The sequence below is a fragment of the Eurypyga helias genome, unplaced genomic scaffold (genome assembly GCF_000690775.1).
Source record: "Eurypyga helias isolate BGI_N326 unplaced genomic scaffold, ASM69077v1 scaffold42354, whole genome shotgun sequence".
NCBI lineage: Eukaryota > Metazoa > Chordata > Aves > Eurypygiformes > Eurypygidae > Eurypyga > Eurypyga helias.
In genome coordinates, this window is record NW_010248920.1 from 1 (window position 1) to 11,139 (window position 11,139).

The following is an 11,139-nucleotide window of genomic DNA, read 5'->3' on the forward strand; positions in this document are numbered from 1 at the left end:
GAGCGCAGCCCGCGTTCTGGCTCGCTGCGACTCAGAGCTCAGCGGCCTCTGGGGGAAAACGTGGGGACTCCACGCTGGAAGCGACCGCTCTCGAGGTGGGAGCTGGGGAAGCCGCCCCTGAGCGGGCTGCCTGCCGGGCTGTGCTCGGGAAACCCGAGTGCTCACCTAGAAAACGTCCGTAGAGGAAAAATAACAAGCTTTCCCAGTTGCCGGCTGCATACACAGGAAGAGCCAAAAGTGCTTTTTCTGGGAAAAGCTGCCTTGGTGAGGCAGGCAGCGTGCCTGTGCGAAGGGACCGAGAGGGTGGATTCCGCAGGAGCTCACGTGGGATCAGCTCTGATCTCAGAGGAGTCAAACTCCCTCTTAGTCTGGGATAGATGGCATTTCCTTGATAAACAAATACAGATGTCCTTCAGCATAATTTATTCAGGAGCTCTGATCTTTGTGGACAGTTAAGTACTGGAGACGGGTTCAGGACTCTGCCTTAAGCCAGAACTTCGATAGTTTGTGAATACAGTTCTTTTTCTTCAGCGCCAGACCAGTTCTGTGATAATGGTGGCTGCAGAAGGCAAAGTTTTCTCTGTGATTTCTTATCAATGAAGACCTCTGACTTGTAGAATAGAGTAGGAAGGGTGTTCTTAGATAAGTGTTCTTGATAATCAGTTCAGCTGGGGTGTTTATATGACATGGGATTTTCTCTCTTTGCAGTGCAAATAGTATGTTCTGTTCATGTGGTTCCTAACTTTCCAAAATCAAATATGTAGTGAGCATCCTGTGACATGCTTAATTCTTACCCAAAAGTGGTTAGCTGAAAGTAACTTCTGGTGATATACTTGGAACAAGAGTTACCGGCACCCGACTTAGTTGTAGCTGGAGTTGGGTGTGGCTAAATCTTACTTGGTATTGAGCTGCTGTTTCTCTGCCATTGCTATAATTTCTTTTAAAATACTGGTGGGTATTACATTGCTGTTTTGTCGCTGCTTAGATTAAGTGACTTCGCTGCTGCTTGCAAGTCCTTTTCTGTACAGCTTGTGTCCCTGGTAAGATCCCCGCTTGCGTAACAAAACACAGTTCAGTGGCAAATGAAGTAACAAGATAGTGTTTAACATATGATAAATTCTAGTACTTTCAGGTTAGTACTGCTGTGCACTGAGAGAATTATAAAATACTCTGCATATGAACAAAGCCAAACACTTGGGAGACTGGATACCTTCAGTTTTGACACTATATTTCTAAATCTCCAGCAGAATTTATTGATTTTCAGTAGTATTTCTTAGGCCCATCTGCACTGACACTGGAGCATTTGTGGAAATTTGCAACTGTAAATTTCAAGGCAGTTGAGATGACAGCAAAATAAAATACTAAGTCTCAACAGTTTGTTCTTTTCTTCCTGTGCCACTCCCTACCCGCCCTGGGTTTAGGGTAGGAGTTGCAAATGATATTTCCTTTCCAGTCTTTGCAGCGTAGTGATCATAAATGGATTTCACCTTCTAATGCTCTCTAGGAATTTGCTCACTATCAGGTGACAGATCTGGCTTTGTAGTAAATTTAAATGGGACGCGTGATAAGTGTAGATTGACTGCTTGAAACCTCCTATGAAATAAAGGTGGAAGTAGAACGCTTCTACATAAACTGCAAAGAAAATGGATGGTATAGATATTTCTGCATTTGTGGTACATTTGATCCACCCGGAATGCACCAACAACTTCAGCTTTTGCCTAAAAGTGATTTTTATGCTAGAACCCTAGAAGATTCCACAGGGAGAAAACCTGCAAAGCACAGTGAAATGCAACTCAAACTCTATAATAGTATGAAATGGCAAAACTTGCTGAGTGTCCCACACACTGTGGAGTCCAGAGTCCAATGCAAGTAATGCACCCCAGCAAAAAGCAGCAAGGGACATGTGGGCACCTTTCAAAAGAAGGGGTGAGTTGGCATCGTGGAAGGCTTGCAGAGCAGTAGGAGGAACACGGCTTCCAGGTCTCGTCAGATCCAGAATTGGGAACTTTAAATTTGCACTTCCTGAAAAGGTGACAAAATAAGGATCCCCGTACCATTTTTTATTAAAGATGTGTGTTTTAGTTACTGCTAGGTAGTTGCTAGCAAGTAGGAATACTTTGTCACCTCTGTCATTCTTTTAAGGAGTGCTGTACTTTAAATGTTCATCTCTTGTATTTCTTGGTGTTGTATCAATTGCAATCAAATTTGGCTTTTTACATCTATAACTACATTGGCAGAAAAAGTATATGGTATGCCCACCTATTACTAATGAGCTGAAGGATAAGCAATGCTACTTAACATATATTAAATACTGTTGTATATGCAGATGAGACAAATGATCAAAGTGCACTTTCAGATTCAAGTACGGGATGCAGGAAAACAGAAGTTTTTAGTTCTTATAAAGATTGTCTTCCTTTAATTATGTTCCTCATTTCTTTTTATACATCCATACCAAAGTACTTTCTTAGTGATGGTATATGACTTCTGTATACCTTTTTGTTTATAAGGTCATTCATAGATTTAACCATGGACTGATGAAGAATTTATACTGTAAATCAAAAAAAAAAAAGGTTGATTTAAGTGGTCTAAACCTGGAGATAGCTTAATTACTTGAGGAAACAGATACTAAATAAACATTTGGATTATCTGCACTCTAAGCAGCACCTTCTGTTTCTACTAAATGTTTGTAGCTTAACATTAGATTATGTTCCTTCTATCACAGACAGGATCTTCAGTTTCTTTGCCTGCTCATTCTCTTCTAGAGTGAAACTTCAACCCCTGCTTAGTAGTCCAGCCCAAATCTGGAAAGAGCCAAACTTTAATACAAGATTGATCTTTATGAAGCAAGTTTAAAACTCACATGTGTGTGCAGATGATACCTGCCAGTAGAAATGCAGGAGTTCCTTGACTAGTAGTCCTTCTGTACCTTCTCTGCTGGCTTCTCTGTTGCCTGCAAGCAGAAAAAACTCAACAGAGTGAATGGCAGAAGAGGCCTGCTGTGAAAATAAGGCTCCTTAATGGACGGATGACTGTCCTGATACGGAAATGGCATGGCAGACCACATGGCTTGGGCTGGATGAGGGCAAATTCAACATCAGTCTTACATTTTTTGCATAGGCAGAATTCTGCCCCTTGGTGGGAAACCTGACCGTCGTATTTCTATGCAAGAAGTATGATGCTTTTAATAACCTAGTTCTAACAATCTAAAGCACAGTTAATAAAAATAGGAAGTTATTTAATGGTTTATCCTATTCTCCTCTTTCCCCCTAAAAAATAGGTGTTAAAACACATCAGCTTGATTGTGTTGAACACAGTTGTCGCTACATGATAGTACAGGTGATTTTTCATTGGGTCAATAAAAGAGCTTTTCAGGAAAACTGGCATTAGGTACTGAAACATGGGTTCTTTTCAGTGCATACTGTTGGGGTTTTTCCACCTTATTAAGAAAACCCATAAATAGTATTTCTTGTTGCATCTTGCGGCACTTACCCATTCGATTGTTGTAGAAACAAATCCTTAATTCTTCTTAGAGGGTTGCAAACCTTTCCAACTTGAGAAGGTGGCAATTCTTTTTTGTGTGCTTCTCTTCTGTGCTTTAGGAATCTTTACAAACAGTCATGAATATACCCATTTATATGGTAGGCCTTGCAGTATGTCCAGCACGCAAGTCCAGGTTTTAAAGACTCCATTTTCTGCAATGTAACTGCTGGAAAGGGAAATTGAATTAGATGCCTCCTCTTCCTACTGTGAACATGGAGTTAAGTTTTCTTCTCTGTTGGAACTCCATTTGCTTACAATCCAAACTTAGTATTTATAGGACTGGACTGATGCTGCGTGGTAGCTAAAGTAATGCTGTGGGTCACATATTGCATGCTAGTGGCCAGCACTAACAGGAAACCACAGCTGCTCTTGTTCAGTGCATTGACAGCTGCCTAAAAACTAAACCAAACCAAACAGGGTACAGGAAATGAGATAGCTGAATACAGATGACTGTTGAAAAGTACTCTGGCTGTTCCTATTTAAAATAATGAATCTTTGTGAATAATTTTGTCAGGTTCCATAAAAGGTATAAAACTGATTAAACTGCTTTCTCATGTGGTTGCTGATGGCCATTTTCATTAACTTCAGTTTCAGAGAACAGATTAGTGAAAATAACCAGTGCACAAATATGATTGAGCTTATTGAGTTCCTACCTGCTCAGTAGTATGGACCTGTCCAACAGGTCTATTATCAATGAAATCAAATACATCAGAGTTGGGAAACCGCCTAAACTTTTGTTTATGCTCGCCCAAACTGCCTCAACCAAGTCTGAATGACTTCCTCAGTTCCGAAAGGCTTTAACACCATTTTTAGTTCCAGACTAGATTTAGTCTGACTTTCACTTAACGTAGGGATTTTGAAAAACTTTCACTGTTTGCCTATAGACGGATGATTCTTGCTTTATTTGCTTAGTTAACTTGGAGGTGAATGAATCTGATTTCCTGTGTGGTGCTGCTTTAGCTGGTTAGTGGAAGGAACTATTCTGCATTACAAGACTTTCCTATCTTCTGGCTTTGACTGCTTTTCTTCTGCCTGTCAGGATTTATCCTCCTCGCTTGACTTGAGTTCATGTTAATGAGCTTCTTACTGCATAAGGTGACATTTATTCTTGCTGTCCTTGCCGCAGTTTTCCAATTGCAGAGGTCTAAGGCTGATGCTAATCTTAGTGCCCAGTCATCAAATAGCCTCTGCTGTACACCTTACTTTGTCTAAAACAGTATAGACATACATCATGATGGTAACCTTGCTTGCAAAAGAAGCAGCTTTACATGCAAGTGTTGGACCAGTACAACCCCAGGTATTGGCTACCATGACATGGTATATCCCCCTTTGTAAGTGAGGGAAGTAAGGAGCAGTGCTGTAATGTATCTTCACTTTAGCAGAGCTCTGTTTGTCTTGGGGTTGTATTGGTGACTTTGCTGTTTTAAGTCACGCATGGATGAAAGTCCTGAGGTTGTGTCTTTGGCCCAGGGGTCTTAGAGGATAAGACATGGCCATGTACCCTAAGGACCATGCAACAGATGGAACTGTAGCATAGACCATCAGTAACCTGAAATAAACCACAGAAAGTGATCTATCTTCAAAGGAATATGAGACTTTTACAGGAAGAAAGTTAATTAGCCTAACCGTGATAACACTTGCTATGTTACAGCGAAAGCTTGTATGAGCGCCTTATTTTCTTAGGTTTCTGTTTTCTTATTGTAGAGTGTACCTAACTTTACAATGAGTACAACAGTGGGTATATATTTAACTTAAAAATTAAAAAACAAAACAAAACAGAACCAGAACAAGGAATGGGTGTCCTATGCTTTTGCTGTCCTGTAATAAACTAGTTGCAATTCTCAGTTTTTGGTTTGTGTTTTTACCTCTGATATTCCTGCAGGAGGCTATACCTTGCTCTTCTGGCTATGAACCTTTTCAGTCCAGCTTTTTCATATGGTCGGCTTGTATTGTTTGTGCAGTAGCCAGCTTTGTCCTTGATTTTAAATAGTTGTTTTCCCTTGCTGCTGTGGGCTCCTTGTCTATTTATAGAGAGTTCATACCTCTCTCAGCATTGGGCTTTCTGCATAAACACGTGTTGGAGAGAGTGAGAAGGGGAGTCTCTTGCATGATAGTCTCCCTCCTGTCCTCTGGGTCATCCTAGCAGGTATTGTTGCATGAATTGCAACAGCTCCATCTTGTTAGGGAAATAATAGGCAGAGCATGGAATTTGCCTGCTTCACGTCAGCTTATTGTTTTGTGGCTCCTATGGCGTTTGAACTGGCCAGGGCCAACTCGTGTGTTATTTCCTCCCTCTGCACACACCCATGCACGTGGTGGTAATATCTGTGTGGAAGTAGTGTTACTGCATCTCTCTGTATCAGTCCTTGTTACTGTAGTGTTGGGTGCAGCTGAATGAGCAACCGAATCTTTTAGGTAGGGTTGAGGTAGTTCTAGAGGTGAAGCTACTTCATAACCATATTCTAAGAGCATAGATTCAGGTATGTGCATGCCTGGTGATATACTGAATTTGACATATTAGTATTTATAATGCAAGATCTTAGTAATGCACCACATGTTATTGTTTATTAGAGAATAAACTTTTCTCTGCATGGAATGAAATAAATGTGTGTGTGTATGTATAAGTATCTTTTAAGTATAAGTACAGCTTATTGAAAGTATACAAGAAGTGGCATACTGAACTCTTCTGTCTGGTTGAGTACCTTAATGGTCACTGAGTAGATACTTGTGGTTAAATCAGAATGGTGGGATCTGTCTGTAGAAGAACCTCTTCCCTGCCCCAGGTTATAGCTGGCTAATGCTGTGTGGGAAGAGATAAATATTTTTCTCCTCTCTTGGCAGTTAGTGAATTGAATTTAGGAATGAGTAGTTCTTGTTGCTGATTGGTGTACAGTGTTCTTGTTTTCCAGCACTGAATTACTCATCTTGCTTTGTTTGTTTTTTTTGTTGGAATTTCTTTGTCTTCAATATTTACAAATTTGTCATTGCGCTGTTTACCATGCCTGCCAAATGGTTAAATAAGGCTAAGCAGTTTCCTCATAGGGAAGGCTGGATTGTTTTCCTGGATTTAGAAAAAAAGTACTTGTTCTGAAAGAGCCGAAGGATAGCTCGGAAGATCTGTTCCTCCTGTGTTAGGTGTCAAGGATTGTATGTAGAGTTTGACAGCAGTATAATCACAGTCTCACTTGCTTACTTTCCAAATTTCACCTAAATGGAAATGTTACACATAATCCAGAGTTAAAACATTAAGGAACTAAGGCATTGTAATATATGCAGGAGCCGATTTATGGATTTTGTTGGGGATTTTGCTGAATAGCTTGAACACGGTGAGCATCTTACTGGAAAGCTCTTTTAGACTCTGGATGTAATAGCAGCCTGTGGATGGGGTCAGGCAAGCTGTTAACCCACAGAACCACTGCAGAATCCAGTGTTGCTAACTGGGAGATTAATATGGCTGTAGTCAGTCCTAAATACTTTCAAAGGAAATCATGAAATCTGTCTTGCTGAGTGCTGTATGGGTAGTGTGAGATAGCTGCTGCCCTGCAACACTTGTTCTGATGAGCAAGCATTTTGCTAATAGAGGTGAGCAGAGCAAATGCACAGTCTTTACAAGAACTGTCGTCTGTAAAGGACCCAAATTAGTTTCAAAGTTCAAGAGATGATCCCATCTAGAAGAAAACACTGAAGTCAAAGCAGGACAAAAGCCCTGGTTAGATATTAATAATTCAGTCTGAGATGCATGTCTGTTCCAGGTTCTGGGGAACTTGAGTGACTTGCTAAGATTTGAAAGATATTTAGTGCAGGAGGAGTAGTTTACCAAGTGTTTTGCTCTGAACTGTTACTACGGCAACTGTTTTAGTTTTGAGACTTGTCTTTGAATATTTCGTGCTCGTTAGTGGTGGGGGCATAAGTAAACACTACCATTTAAAATCACTGCCATAGATCTGGAAATAATTACACTAGCTTTCCTAAATGTAGATTTTTAGGTGTATTAGAAAGGCAGTAATCATCCTTAAAAAGTTAGTGATTCTGTACACTACGTTTTTTAAGGAAGCATAATAAACACACCAAACATCACAGAACATACTGAAATCTGTAAAAACCTAGTAGGATGTGTAGCCAGTTTTCTTTGATATCAAGACCTTTGTTACGCACCCCTTAGTACAATTCTTAGTCCAAGCCTGCTGATTAAAATGGTAACTGACTCTTGTTATCATAGAATACAAAATACAATCTTACTGATTATGAGTACTTTGACATTTCTTTAAAAACATACTGCGTTCAAGTGCTTTGCTACCTCAGTTTGGAAAAGTGACAGTCTTTCAAAATATCTCTGTAAGAAGCTAAGCTTAAATCATGAGCAAATTTTACTTTGGCCAAAGCAATTATTTGGCTCAGTACCCAATATTGGTAGCTGGGTAAAGTATATCGTCTCCAAAATAGAGATCATAAAGAAGTGTTAACAGCAAAGACACTGCAATGTGATGATAAAATAAAGCCTTCTCTTTATACTGACCAGTAATGAAACAAAATTAAAATGAAAACATTTCCTCATCTAGAAGTTCTTGTGCTTAGAAAAACAAAGTCACTCTCAGCATACTGTTTAACTTCTTGGGGTGTGGCAAGGAAAGAGAATTCTCAACTAGAACAAGAATTTGTATGTTTTCCAGTGAAAAGTATTTTCCATGGCCGTGAGTCATGCTGTAACTTGAGGCTTTCTTCAGACTCTTTTTTGTAGTTAGTTTGCTGTAAAAGTCACAGCTTTCCAGAGACTTAGAGCGTGGGACTTGCCAGAGTTTAAAAAAATAATGATCTTGCTGCATAGCAGTCACTTTCGTTTGCTTATGGCTTAAGAATCTATAAAATCCCCACCCAGCAGTATTTGATCTGTGTATATGGTCCCTTTTTAGCTTCAGGCTATTGAATGCATAGTAACACTGCCAAAAGAGCCATACAAATGCATGGCAATACTCTCCTCCTGCCAAATTAGGAAGCTGTCAAACTAAATCTCAGTGATGTCCAAATAGAATAGAAATTAAGTCTTTTATCTTTGTGCATCCCCTTGCAGATGGAATGTACAGCGTTCTCAGATGCCTGCTTCTCATCAGGCCTAACAGCTTAGCACAAATAACTTCCCTGTCAAGAGGTGGACCTCCTGTAGCGTAATTACAATTCCTGGAAAATGGTAACTGGCCAAATTGTGAAAAGGAATGAAATGTTATCCACTCATGCCACAGAAGGGGAAAAAATACCAGTCAGAGAACCTGGAATCCACACCTTGAACTATGCCTGACACTGTAATGAAAGTTCTTAGCAGATAAACTGGAGCAAAGTGGCTGGTAAAGTCAGCACAACTCTCAGAATTGACTGGTCTCCCACTCCTGAAGATAAAGACAGCAGACAAGCCATTTCAATTAAAGCTGTTTAAAAGGCTAGAGAAGCAGCTAAGTCTTGCTCAAAAATACAAAGTTGTCCAGAAAAGGACAGTTTTCACTCTCAAGTCTGTTTTCCCTATTGTGGTATATATACATGGCTGACAAATAGGCATCTCAGCTGAAAGCCTTTCAGTGCTTTTTTAGTCACGAGGCTTTTCCTCTAGTTCCTGTGGTATGTAAGTTTAATACTTGTAACAGTGAAGTTTATAGTAACCCTTGACTGTATTACAAGGAAACTGGAGATGTGTTTTGCATGTGTTTGAGTCTAGTTAAACTGCTGCTTATTCACCTTTGCAGATCCCATTTTCAGTATGCTGTGCAGAAGAGGCTGCTCTCTCCTTTTGTATTTTGCTTCCCTGTTAAAGCTGTACAAAAGAACTATTCCTAACTATTTAGTCCCCTGCTGCTTTCCGTATATCGATAAACAACATTGTATGTGCCTGCAGGCGTACAGTAACAGCAAAACTGCTTTGTGTATGCAACCTGAAGTTGGAATAAGTATGTGGGTTAAATAAATACACAGTGACCTAGTTCAGCTGGGGGTGGAGGGGCAGAGTTCACTTCTGCCCAGCATAGACTCTGGCTTCAGACTCGGTTGATTTGAGCAATGCTCTAATGAGCCCTGTCCCTAGAGTACCTGCTCAACCAAGACAGAACAGTGTCCCCAGGCAGGACAGTCAGTGCCATCAGTGGTGTTTGTTCACTTGCTCAGGGCTTGACAGAAGGATAACAGCTCCTCTGAAGGATCAGAGTGAGTTCTGTTAAAAAACCCACATATGTTGTAACTTTGGCAGGTCTGTTGGACTCTGATTAAGATTCCACCTAAATTTTGAGTATTACTTCCTGTGAGAAGGTTCTTGAAAGCCCAGACATAAACACCTTACAGCTACCTAAGTCAGAAACTAGTTAGTTTGCTTTTGGAGACCACCCTTCCCCCATACACACACACACTACATTTAAATTCCATTCTATGGAGGCATGGTGCTTTCTTTTACTGATTGAACTCACGTAAGAAAGCAGCACTTGGCCCTCAGTTTTATTTGAGCAGCACTCAGTTCCTTTGAAACTGGGATTGTTTCCAGAGCATTCAGGAATGGCTTTCATAGCGGCACAGTGCTTTAGTTTGGATAATACTGGCCTTTTCCACTCCTGAGGACCTGAATATGGTCTTCTCTTTACATAATGGGAAATTTGTGGGGCCTTGTCGTAGCATCTAAAGGACACTCTGTGCCTGCTCTGAACCACTGTGCAACTTCGCACAGCCTACAGCCAAAGATTTGGGGGGGTTAGAGGTGGGGCTAATAAATTATTCATGGCTCTGTTATATGCTTAGTGAGGTAGGAGAAGCTTGGGTAGAAGCTAACATAGAGCTGGAGGGTTTGTTATTGTTTTTGCTGTGGCCCCATGGCTTTAGGCAATGCATTTATACAGAACTACAGAAGCCTAAAAATGATATGTACCCAGTCGGTTCAGTTTATAAATATTTTCTACTCTGCAACTACCTCCAGACTACATAAATTTTGACTCAAAGTTCAGTGTATTGGACAGCTACAACCCATTTTTTTTAGAAGACTGATAGAAGTCAGGCACCCCTTTGTGTAAACATTTTCTACTTGGTTTTGATCTGCCTTCAAGGTTGAGATCACCCATTTTGCATCAGACCACAACAGAGCCACTATCAGACCACAAAATTTTGAATTTTCATCTGGACCATGTGTCAGTGCACACTTGCACTTCTGCTGAATGACTCAGAGCAGGGAATGAGGTGTGGGCTGGCTTCCACGTGGGTGTGGGATGGGTAGTCTGGTCACACAAGCTTGCTGGGGTGGGTGGAGTTATTCCATCAAAATGTTTTGGACAGATTTGAATTAGTGGAGTGGCTTACTGCTCTCTGTTATGTGGCTGTGCCTAGCAGCCAGAGCTCTGAAACTATGTATGGTTTTGTGGGAGCACAGCCAACGTATTGCGAGGCTCTTAACAGGAGCTTGCATTACTCTAGCAAAGAGATCCTGGTTATAACCTCTCCTGATAAGTTCAGGAACAGACTTCATCTCTTGTTTATACAATGAATGAAGTCCAAAGCTAAAGATCTTGTGGGATGCTGATGAGCTTTATTAGCCTCTTGAAAACTCTGCTTAGAGTTACCTGTCAGCTTGGCTCATCT